This window comes from Saccoglossus kowalevskii, chromosome 20 (genome assembly GCF_978046115.1).
Source record: "Saccoglossus kowalevskii chromosome 20, keSacKowa6.1, whole genome shotgun sequence".
Classification (NCBI taxonomy): domain Eukaryota; kingdom Metazoa; phylum Hemichordata; class Enteropneusta; family Harrimaniidae; genus Saccoglossus; species Saccoglossus kowalevskii.
The window spans coordinates 11,002,900-11,016,591 of NC_140660.1; positions in this window are offsets into that span (position 1 = coordinate 11,002,900).

Below are 13,692 nucleotides of genomic sequence, written 5' to 3' on the forward strand. Positions count from 1 at the left end.
GGAATTTAAATTATAAACGATATAAATCCTATTTTAAGCCTCCAAACTTTATTTTCTGTTTAGTGCTAAGCTCGCTGATAAGTACAACAGCAAATATTATGTCAGGTCATTGACCAATGCATATGCAGTTCTTCCAATATCGAGATTTAGTATCTGTTGATACGAATTTTATTTCGATTAACATGCTGGACTGTGGGAGAGTTACACAATTTACTGTTGTTTCAGTTCGGCGGATTATTTGAAGCGACATAACATTTTAATACCGACACATAAATGATAAAATAAACAATCAGAACAGCATTGAAGTATGACTAAAGGCAAGTGAACTGCAGTTACAACCCCTTTTTTTAAAAAACAGTGCTTAACACCTTTTCTCACAGGCAGTATTGTCCAACATCAAGTCCTAACTCCGCTCTCTCGACTGAAGATCTGAGTTGAAAAGTAATCATTTGTTTTTGCAATGTACGCAATACGAGGAACGAGGGAGGTTGTCCAAAGAGGGAACAGTCAACACGCCTTTACGAGGGAAACGTGATCACTCAAGGGGTTATTTACGTTGTTACTTATTAGGTTGAAGTACTCTGAATAAATATACCTATGCATTATTCAATTTTCCAATACTTAACCCAGTCAACACCTTAGCCACTCTATTTACATTGGCTGCCTATTCTGTTGATTTAGCTCTTGACTAACAAGAAATAATGTTTAGTTTTTCCGGGATCATGTGAGGTTAAGATTGTAAAAAAATACCAAACCTGTTAAACTGTTAAAGTAGCACTTTGATGAATGTTAATCTGCTGTCAACTAAACGAAAATCACAACTGCTCAACACATATGAACTCCCTAGTTTGGGTTGTAATTGGAAAAATGGTTATGAGTTCCGATACTATTTCAGTTAATTTCTCTTTAACAATATATATTGTGAAAAACACTCTTTAAAGTTTATCATATCGAAAACGTATGTGATTTAGTGTATGGCAAAAATCGTCTCGCATTGTATAAGATACAATGTTTAAACAGGTCTGACGTAATGTCTATATGGTAAATATGATGTCAAGTAATGAACTGGACCAGGGCTACAGGCCCAAGTGAAGTACGATATCTGAACGATGAACGTCACAAGTGCATTATCTGATAATACCTCAACCCACCTGGATATTGTACTGGCCAACAACGTTCAAATGATTCTCTTGGTTGAAATGTATTCTCGTATTTCATGCTGTGTTTCTATTGCTCTCGTAACATTATATTTAAAATATCCGAGGTGAAATTATGAATAGTTATGACTACATTTTTAACGTGACAGGCTTCGAAAGCCCGCCACTGACATCTCCTAAAATATCTAAAGACATAATTTCTGGCTTTGAGGTTGGAGTTGCGTGTTTGAGCCCCGTAGGGGCGTTGCGTTTCCGGGATCATGTAAGGTCATTATTCATAAACGAATTTCCAACCCGATTCCCTCACATCAAAAGAACTATTGCCGTTGACAGGGAGCTCATTGGTAAATATAGCGAATACATCGAATAAGTTACGCACGTGCTGGCAAGTTAGCTGAAGGCACAGCAGCATTTTAAAAACCAGTGATTCACATCTTCTATTTCAGGCTGCGTTGTCCAACATCAATTCAAACGGCGCTTTCCCGACTGAATATCTGTTTTGAAAAGCGATGTACGCAAGACGAGGAAGTGTTATGTTTTTAAAAGCAAAGGAAACTTTAACGATCAACCCCAAGACGTTATAATTTAGTTAATCTCAATGGTAAAAATCCGAGGGTTAGAAGGCGAACAGACAATGTTTAAATAATGCCCCCTGGGCAGGTCTGTAAATTATCTATATAATGAAAGCAACTACACCGACTACACGAAAGAATATTATGGACATTATGAACAATGAGCAATGGCCCGCTGTTTTGATATGAGAAACTTGGAAAAGTGATTTCCACAACAACATTATCAGAAAAAAAATAACACCTTAGCTACTCTATTTAAATTGTCTGTCTATTCTGTTGATTTATCTCTTGAATAACAATGATGACATTGTTGACGACAGTGTCTGCAATGCTTACAAGTGCAAACCTCATTTACGACTTTGCATCTAGATGGCTTCCGGTGATGCAATACATAATGCACGAGTGACAGGACAATATCTGAATATTGCACTGCTAAGAATGCAATCGTACAGATAATGCCTTCGAGACCGAGAAGTCAAAAAACAAAAGGGTTCATATCAAGGCCAAAAGACGGTCTCTAAAATTGACTCGACTAGTGTCGTTGTGGCTAGAGGGCGAACAGACAATATCTAAATAATGTCCCGCGGGCAGGTCTATAAATTACCAAGATAATGAAAGTAAATAACACAGAATACTCGAAAGGATAAATATTAAAATCTCTGTGGATATTGAAATTAATATCATGGATTGTGGTAGTCGCGTCACGCATGTAGATTTCACATGAACAACGATGGTGACTTTTAGAGGTTGCACAGACAGAAGAATACAGATTGCGACGTTACAAAGATTTACATTTGTAATTTCTTTGGTTATTGGAATATATCGAAGGAGCATTGGCGGTAATTAGTGTACGTCGCGACATGATGACGACAACCCTTTGAGAGAACTATTCTCTGTTCGAAAATTCTTACGCTTCTGGCTTGCAGTCCTCTGCGAATCTAAACCTGACTGATTTTCGGTGTCAATGGTTTTATGTTAGTTATTCTTAATCCCGCGCCTCCATTTGAACTCTGCTCTCAATTCAGTTAGATATTTACGTCAATTTATTATTCAATATAGTGGCAGAAATACAGACTAGTTTCAGATATAATACATTGCCTCATATCCGCCAATCAACCATGTTAAACATGTTAAACTTACTGTGTCGTCATTACAAGCAACGCGTTTTGTTTGTAATCACAGTTTCGTGAAATTGGGCAGGTTGTCTACAATAGATGTCATTTCCGGGATCATGTGAGGTCATTATTTATAAAGGAACTACCAATCCGCTTCGCTCTTGTCATTAGGACTACCGCCGGTGACTGGGAGCTCATTGTTAACTGAAACGATTACACTGAATAAGGTACGTTCGTGTTGGGTTTCAGTGTGTTTTGGATCTATAAAAGAATTCTCAACCCGATGCGCGCTGGTCAATATAACTATGGCCGGGTAACTGGGAGTTAATTATTAACTAAGGAGAATACACTGAATGAGGGTACGTTCGTGTTGGGTTTCAGTGGTTTACATATAAATCAAGAATTGTACCGATGTACTAAACGATATCTAACAGTCTTCATACGGTCTAATGTGCTTGAAACTAGGTCACGGCGTGACACGCGCGGAAGACATCATTCGACACTCACACAATCACAATAACAAAATAAAACAGTTATATGCCAGCATATTACGGCGTAGCAAATCTGGGAAACAAAATAACGCCTAATAAAAACGCCGAGGCTTCGAATCACATTAAATAAAGAATCACTGGATTCAAAACAGTAATTTTGGCTTACCCAATCAATATTAAAGTAGTTTGCAAAATGAATACCACTCAACGACAAGCGTCGTGGTGTGATACATACACAGATAAGCATTCTACCTAGGTAAAACATAATTAGGTTCAAAAGGCAGTGTGTTCGAAGGCCGTCATCAAAAACGTAATACAAATAACTTATATTACAATAAAAAATTAACAAAGAATGTCATGAAACAATAGTATGCAAAACAACTATCTTTCGAATTAACCTGACGACTTTGTTCAACAAAGACCAAATCGTTTACAAAAAAGTAACAGAAGACCCAATGCAAGTTTTGCTAGATATTGTCACGATGCCGTACACTATGTTAATTTAGAAAACATATCCTCTGTATATCCCCTGTGCAGTAGTGGTACTGTCTGTGGATTTGTTGGGTTCAAATTCAGCAGTTTCTTTAGGAAGTTTCACAATGAAGTCAAATGTCTCAAGATACCAGTTTATTTATTACATTATTCAACAATTTGCCATGGTGGAAATTAATTAAATGAGAGTTGTTTACAACAAAATAAGTCCCAAATAATTATCGAGACATTTATTTATCTTAATTTAACAACTTGTAATGGTGGAAATTAATTAAACGAGGATTGTTTACTCCTAAATACATGGCCAATATTTGACAAGATATTTATTGCCAAAATTTGCCAACAATCAGGAAATGAGTGATATTTGGCAGTATTGGGGATGGGGTTGATTGAAATATAGTTTACACATACGGATAACACCAAATTTGAAATAGTGTCTGCCCCGAGGTAGACATGAATGTGTCTTGGCATTAGGGTTAGGGTCGGGTCAGGTTGCACTCTATATTTAGGCACTATGTTATACATACTCACTCCGTTAATATTCTAGTAGTAAAAACTGAAATAACACAAGAAGTGTTCATAATGTGATACAAGCATGAACATTGCACGACGTGTAATTTGTTTTCAATAAAAGTAGGGCACTCGTGATATATGCAGATTATGCCAGGTTAAGAAGGTTTAATATTTGTTTTGAGAACACTAAACTAAAAACATACATCAATTAAATGTATCGCATTTATATATATGAAGGGGAAATCGTTATGTATTTGTTCCTTCATCTTAGTCAGCCTGCAATAACTTCCAGGTAAATTGAAAGCGGGTTCACAAACTTTCTAAAATGAAATAATTATGAAGAAGTCCAAGAAATAACAGGTCATATATTTTGGAAGGGGCACATCAACCATGACGGCCGAATCATTAGAACTAGAAACAGATTGAGCTTTATTTTCTTCATTCAGATATCTACTGATGACTAACTTATGAACACTGGAAAAACTACAAGTACAAGGCTCCTGCCTGGTAAAAATGATCTTTTATTGATACGTAAAGCTATAAACTCTACTACTTGTATAAGGTGGGTATTTCGGGAGAAAACTTTACAGCGAGAACTGACACAGATTTATCGATGTGCTAGGTTTCTGAATTATTAACACAGAATTTATTAAACAAGAGGAAAAGCCTTCTGCTTTCTTCTGTTTGTCATAACAATCTTTTTATATTATATAAATGCCGTTGCACTGTGACTGTAGCTGTTCACTTGCCAAATTGCAAGGTCTGCTTTTCCATAGCCATTTACAAAATATGCTACAATTACGTAGCTAAGACAATGCTGTTTTACAAAATATACCAAATTTATTTGTAGCTATTACAATTAGCATATGAGTGCAACTGTAGAAATTACATAGCATGTGAATACAAGTGTAGCCGGTTTACATAAAATCAAAGAGACGGCCAGATCAATAGGTCACATTACCAAGAATAGTATCAATACCTTAACCGTGATTTTGGGTGATAAAAACGTGATTATTCGGCATTGCCTGAATTGACTTTTAACTTGTTCCTATAGATTGTGTAGCCTAGGCGCAGTGAATACATCTACGATATACGTCTCACGTAGTAAATTTGCTTTAGTTCTGAAATTAAATTAAATTATTAAAATTAATTCATTAATATTACAAGCAGTGAGTATCTAGTTATGCTATAATTAGAGAAGGTATACAATTCACTCACCTGTAAACATACTATGGCATGACTTATAACTTGTTCCCATAGATTTGATAGCCTAGGCGCAGTGAATACATCTACGATATACGTCTCAGATATTGAATTTGCTTTAGTTCTGAAATTATAGAATTTTATAGAAGAACCTTCCCAAATAAAGAAAATTCTAAAATTTAAAAATATAAGAGGTAGTCACTAAACCATGTACTTTCACACTCAAGCAAGAGAATAGACATGTTGGTGAACTAGCCTTGCACTGTGAGTGTTTTATTGTTTACACTCCATTTTTTTTTCACAAATAAAAAAATTAAAAAAAAAGAACTGCAGACCACACTTCTTTATATTTTTTAGTGGGCAAGCCATGTTTCCACATACAAAAATATACATAGTATTTCTATTTAATTTATTTTATTTAAAAAAAAAATATTTTAGAAGAATAACAATACAACGACTAGATGTGGTGTCACAGTTTGCTCCCAATTCATACTGGAATATTGCCAGCAATAATTAATAAAACTGCAGGGTGTCTAAACAATGACTCAACAAACAATAAACACATCTCCCACCCACCACACAAATTTTAGCCAAAATTGAACAACCAAGAAAGCAACAAATATCAGGCTGCATCTTGAAAACAACGAGATACCGCATTGCAACCAGTCATTACAAACTTGAAATCCTCCACCCCTCCCAGTACACCCTACAGCATTAATGGTTCCTATACTCATTTGCATCTATGTACAACAAGCTTAGCCAATAGATGCACCTGACTCATCAAACTTTTGACCAACCACTCATTCTAAATATTGTTGAGTGAGGGCGCTATTTAGTAATGAGAGGAATCTTTTAAACGAATTAAACAGATATATATATTTAAAAACCTAAGTATAGCCCTCTAGCGCACAAACTGGACCGCCATGGTTTACATAATCACCACGTGACAACAAAAATGGCGAACCTTGTAAAAATTACTAAATCTGCGATTGCGAGAACACATTGCGGAATTTCCGGGTTGAATTTGTGCCATTCATTAATTGTAATCAAGTCCATTAGTGACTGTTACTCGGTAACAAAGCATTTTCTTCAAGAACCCAGACGTATTTCGCACCGTCATTATCTTGTGAACGTGAAGTGCGAGGTTGAATGTCCTAGCCCGAAGGCGCTCTATTTTTCGGCGGTCCCAATGAGCCGTACTGAATCAAAACGTAATAACCACTGATATCATAGAACGCATTACGTCTGTCATTACGAATAATTTCAAGCGCGAGTGTGAACATTGAAGAAAACAGCTGGCATTTTGAATCCCGTACTGCTGGAGCGTTCGGGACACGTGGATTTCATTGTTATTCAGCCGCACCAACGAGGGATAAACCTCCGACAAACATTACTGTTCCATTGTACGCGCCGACTATTTACAAACAAGCTAATCCTTCAAGTGCCTCTGACAAGAGCTCTAATAAAATGCGACTAAGTATCACTAAGTTACGGATTTTTCATGGGTAACAGAGCGATTATCGCGTTCGCAAAATTAGTATGAAGTTCACAGTATTTCTATTGACACGTTCACTATTTTTGAGTATGCTATATCGATGTTACGTTTTTTCTTTATCAATAGCAAGTAAAATTTGTTATGACGGATCTTGACAAACTGTATCTAGGCAATCAACTAATACTATTTTGTAAGAAACGTAAAGCTGTCTGAATAAATTGAAACGACTGCTGATGATAGACAACTAAAATGGCATTGTCAAAGGGAAATTATATGGGCGCACGCTCTCTGTGTATATAAAAACGATGGCATTGTTTTTTCGACTGATAACGGCGAGCAACATGTTTCGTGTGGACGCGGATAGTTCAAACTTATCGTTCCTTTGGAACCATTCGCAAGGTTGGTCATAATATGACTCCTGCGTCACTGGCTCGCAGAATTTTCGTTGTCTCGTCTGTCATCGGCGTTTTCGCTTTCTTTCTTTTCCTCGTCATTGCGTTAGTAAAATGGTGTTGGTAAAATAAAATATTTACTTTTAAAAAGTTGAGAGAAGGATGCGCATGATCATGTTTCGTTGACAAAGTAGTGACTATTGTCGAAAATACCGTTAGATAAACACGTATTGCTTTATCGTCCATTATATCAGAATCGTCAACAGTATACAGATAAAAAGCTACCATTTAAACCGTCTCACAGATAAGAATTATGCAAACATCCACGACACGCAGTTGTATTTTTTGTGCCAGCGTAACTTGTTGTAAGACCTTGCCACTCGTTTCACTAATCTGCTAATCACCACGGCGTTTAGGAATACGAGAGATGACATTCATACTTATTCACCGGTTTTGCTTTCAAATACTTTCGTACTCATTTGGGTAGTGTTTACAAGTAAGCCAAAAAATGACAAATATAATATCATTCTTTACCCTTTCCAATTTTTACGTACAATATCCCCACAAGGCACCGGTAGCATTATTCATTTGCAGAATAAATCTCACCTGTGTTTTCTGCATCAGTCCGCTGTTCGACCATTATATTATATGTAACTAATCCGACTCCCACAAATACACCCAGTAGTACAAGAGAAGCAATTATACCTTTCTTGGTAGTTTTTCCCATCTCTACCAAGCCATTCGTCGCTTCCATGCCTGGGTTGACACTTACCAGTTGCTTGCGATTTAGGTCTAGGCGTCAAATACTGTTTTCGCCCCTGCACACGCTATTTATATGTGCGCATGAAAAAAAGCCAGTAAAAAGTAAAATTCCAATTTTATCTATGTTTACTTTTTCTCGAGTATGTAATAATAGATAGGTTCAAGGCAGCCCAATCTGAGCTAAGGCATTAAAATACATATTAGCTTGTACATGTATATGTGTCAGTACGTTTATCACGTAATGGATTATCCTATTTGTCAACAATAGCATGGCATGTTTTACAGATAAAACTGTAGTCGACGATTACCAACTAATTATAAAGAGCTGTGGACATTCATATGAAAATTACTTCTTACAACCAGCCCTTCCAAAAGGGGATTTCGAACACGATCTAAATTCTACTTTAAGCCAATAAACTGGCCTTTGTCTTTAATGCTAAGCTCGTTTGCTAAGCACAACAGTAAATATTCTGTTGGCGATTATGAGCAATCAAGTGGTTGGACAATGCATGTGCAGCTCTTCCAATATCATTGAGAAGAGCGTTTTGCATTATTTTATTTCCAAATACTTAACCCATTTTATATAGATAGCCACTCTATTGAAATTTGGCCATTATGAGTTCCGATATAACTTTTAATTCATTTTTTCTTTTGTTGAAAGCGCTCTTCAAAGTTGATCATAAAAATAGATCATGTGATTTAAAGTATGAGTATGATTTAGAGCATAATCATAATGAACGACACCAGGGCAACGGGCGTGAGTGAAATTCAACATTTAAGTGATGCACGACACGAGTGCATTACCTGACAAGACATCAACCACGCTTGGATATTGTGCTGGCCAAACACGGTCATCTGATTCTATAGGTATAAATTCGTTGCGTGATTGCTATCATTTGACACATCTTTGATTCCATTAGTTTGGACTGACTAATCTTGTTCGAATGAATGATTCAGTGTCAATGTTTTCACATGTTTTGCGCTATTAGGTTGTTGCACCTGAATGAGTTACACTGCATAATTAGGTTATGAATCTTTATTCCTACACTGTACATAATCCGACCACTGCCATCGAATTCATGGTAGACTTTCAGCTTGTATTTACTAGTTCAAACCTAACCAGTGGTCATGCTTTTACAAACATAACTTAAAAAATGGATTTTTTCTAAAATACATTCACTTCTTTGTATAGAGATGGCTTTTGGTGGTGCAATGTTCATATAATGCAATAGTGGAGATACAATTATTGAGTATTGTACTACTGAAAATGCAATCGTACAGGCAATGCCCCTGAAACAGAGAGGTCAAATAACAAGAGAGTTGTACAAAATATAACAAAGTTACAGGACAGCGCCACGGTCTCTAGAATTGACACGAGTTTTGACTTTATAGCTATATGGCGAATGAGCGGTATGTATACTCGCTTCGGACAGCGACATCGAACACTGGTGTCAATAGTTCTGTCATTTAATCTTGCTCAGCGCTTATGTTTTGAACTATGCTCTCAACTCAGTTAGATATTTATGTCAGTTTGTTATTCAATAGAGGGACAGGAATACAGGCACACTAGTGTCAGATATAATACACTGCCTCAGTCATTCAACTATGTTATAAAATATATTTGCGTGCGGTATACACATAAATTGAATAACACGTACAATATATTATAGACGATTAGCTTACTAAGCCGTCACTCAAAAAAAAATCGTGATTCAAGCAACGAGTTTAACTGTGCTCGAAAGCGTCGTGATATGCCGCTACAAGCAACGTGTTGGAACACGTAGGTCGTTTTCATGTGCAGTGACGCTAAATAGATCTCTTCCCGGGATCATGTGAGGTCATTGTTGACAAAAGAATTTTCAATTCGATCAATATAAGTATCAGCGGTGACTGGAAGTTAATTGTTAACTAAAGCCAACCCGCTGGTGTTTGGTCTCGGTGTGTCTCGTGTGTATCAAGGACCGTTCCGAAGTACGTGATATACCTAACAGCCTCTATTCGGTATAATGGGTTTGCATCGTAACTTCTAATTTATGCATATGTGTATGTGTAACGGTTGTAAGTGTATACAGTTTATGATTCGGATAATAACACGATATAAATCCTACTTTAAGCGAAGAAACGGACTTTTGACTTTAGTGCTGAGTACAGCAAATATTATGTCGGTGTTTATGAGCAATCAAGCGACCGGCCAATGCATGTGCTGATCTTTCAATACCGTAATTCACTCTCTGTTAATATCGCCATGGCAACAAACAAAATTACACCAGAGTAATGTAAGTGTATACAGTTGTAAGTGTATACAGTTTATGATTCGAATAATAACACGATATAAATCCTACTTTAAGCGAAGAAACTTACCTTTGACTTTAGTGCTGAGTACAGCAAATATTATGTCGGTGTTTATGAGCAATCAAGCGACCGGCCAATGCATGTGCTGATTTTCCAATACCGTAATTCACTTTCTCTTAATATCGCCATGGCGACAAAATAAATTACACCAGAGTAATGTGCAAACAACTATTAGGCACTAGAACCACTAAGACCCATTCCTGGATGTGATAATTTGGTTCATCTCAATGATCCGTCGTCTAAGCTCAAAATGATCACAACGTAATCGGCATTCATTTTCCTTTATCACCAAGCCACACCCCGGACGATTGGCCTCGATGTATTTGCTATCCCTCACTCTCGTTTGAACGTTGACGATAATATTGAGACGTCTGCGGGTGCACTGTGGCCCGCGCCGTGGGCTTCCTGATTGTAATGATATATGGTAGTGCTAGACCAACTCTCACAAGAAAACAAATAAAATACCCGTACATTACTCAATTGATTCTGGATTCATCGACCTGATTGATTTAGCTTATGAGCTAACTAATAACATACAGTCAAAACGTGGACACAATAGCCAAAAAGAGCACATTTCGTACAGATTAAGAAAATATTTGTAAGCAGAACTTTTCGAAAGAATCGTTCTTTAAAGAGTCTGAGCAAGTTGGTCGTTTTATTCGTACACAGTGGGACAGACTGGTAAAAATAAATATCACACGTACTGTAGATCTAGATCAGGCATATCTGATTTAAATGGCGGTGGTCGTCGGGCAGAGAGTGTTCGAATTCCAAGTAAACAAAAAATATATTTGACATACATTGTGTGCGCCACAATGGGCCCCCTGTCGATCAGGATGCTGCGCAATGCACATCTTTTTAAGTACACCTTTCAAAAAAGAGGAGGTCAATATCAAATGTTTTGAAATTTATTAAATTTATTCTACAACGCATATTGACAGAAAAAGTAGCTAACATACGAACATTTTGTTACATTACATCAGATAAACTACAAGACGATATTAATCATACTTTTAGTCACATACTGTTTTGATATGAGAAACTTGGAAAAGTGATTACCACAACGACATTATCAGAAAAAAAAGTTGACGACAGTGTTTGCAATGCTTACAAGTGCAAACCGCATTCACAACTTTGTATCTAGATGGCTTCTGGTGATGCAATACATAATGCACTAGTGACAGAACAATATCTGAATATTGCACTGCTAAGAATGCAATCGTACAGATAATGCCTTCCGCGGGCAGGTCTAGAAATTACCTAGATAATGAAAGTAAATAGCACCAAATACTCGAAAGAATAAATATTAAAAACTGTGTGGATATTGAAATTAATATTATGGATTGTGGTCGTCGCGTCACGCATGGACGATGTAGATCTCACATGACGAAGATGGTGACTTTCAGATGTTGCACAGACGGAAGAATACAGAATGCGACGTTACAAAGATTTACTATCGTAATTTCTTTGGTTATTTAATATATCGAAGGAGCATTGGCGGTAGTTAGTGTACGTCGCGACATGACGACGACAACCCTTTGAGAGAACTATCCTCCGTTCGAATATTCTCACGATATACTCGCTTCTGGTGAAAAAATACACTGAAACCCCCCAACGTGACCCCAAAACACCACATTACGATTGGTAAGTACTACTCTGGTTCAGATTTAATATATATATATATATATATATATATATATAACATATAACTAAAAACTATGGTTTTCTGGTAAGATGCTGATAATAAAAATTTGCAAAGTAGTCAGCACGTGACTAATATTATAATATCTAACCGAATTGCCCCCCCCCCCTTCCTACGACAGTATATATACATGACAGATTTGTGGATTGTTATAGGTGTTCTAATCTGCCAAAAAGACGACGAAGAGATGTTGTCGTAATCAGGTTACAAACTCGGTTGGTTTTTTATGAATTCTTTATAATTTATGAATGATTGTTAAAAACGTGTCCCTACTTCCAGTACGGATGTTCACTGCATTTTGCACGGGTTCCAATCCAAAATTGTTGGCGATCCGACCCGCTCAAAACAAACAACATCTTTTCAGCTGTTGCCATGATCTTGAATCCTCGGCTTATCACTAAAATCGGACCCCTCTACAAATTCTCAAAGAGCATTCTGTCTTCAGAAATCACACTAATACTAGCACGTATTCTGCTGTCATAATTATTATTTCCGGGCGTTTTGTGATATTTTCTAGATTCTTTGATTGAACGATGCATTGACAGTTCATTTAAAGTGCAAAGTTGAGTTTGGATTCCGATCACTTAATACAGTGTTTTAATGTCGGTACCGGTGATCTCTGTTCGTGCGCAAATTAGCCAAAACAAAAAGCCAGATCATTTGAAATCACAAGACTGGTAGGAGGTAATACATTTTGGGCGAAATATTCAAAAATCAGTTTTTCGGTTGTTGTCTTGTCAGCGATGGGCCAGGATTTTGTTTTCCAATTAGTGACGGTATGACCTGCATGCCAATATGAAAATTACAGACGAGGTAAAAAGCCGTTACTGGTGAGAGGTTACCCAACTTTGAGGACAACTTTATCGGTAATGTAAAAAGGACATAAAAACAAATAGAAACACTTAAGTCGAGTAGAATAAGCCATGTCTGAGCTTTTTAATCCTAGAATTGTAGGGTGATATACATTTGGCGTGAAGGGTGGGTGTTGTTATGCCTATAATGAACCAGAAATGCTTGTCGGATTGTATTTAATAACTAAGGTAGGGTGTGACCTGCCTGCCTAGTTTGAGCGAAATCTTCCCTGCCCTAAACATCACAGAAGAAGTAATACGTGGAATCACACATACCATCGTCTGTTACACAATTTATGCACCAAACTACTCTTGTATGAACAAACAACACAAATTAATTAACAGCTTGCTGTCAAAAGGTTTTGTTAGTATTTATGACTATGGGTGAAAATGAACCCCAAACTTTATCAGGTCATAAATCAATTTTAATTCAAATGATGCGACAGAAACTAGCTCTGTATAAGATTATATGCTTACGTAATTACTATTAATATAAAAGTGTGCAGTGTTATATGACGTAATTGCGTTATTAGCACAATAATTACGTCATATAACACGCCACAGTTATATATCAATGTCATGTATGATTGTACAT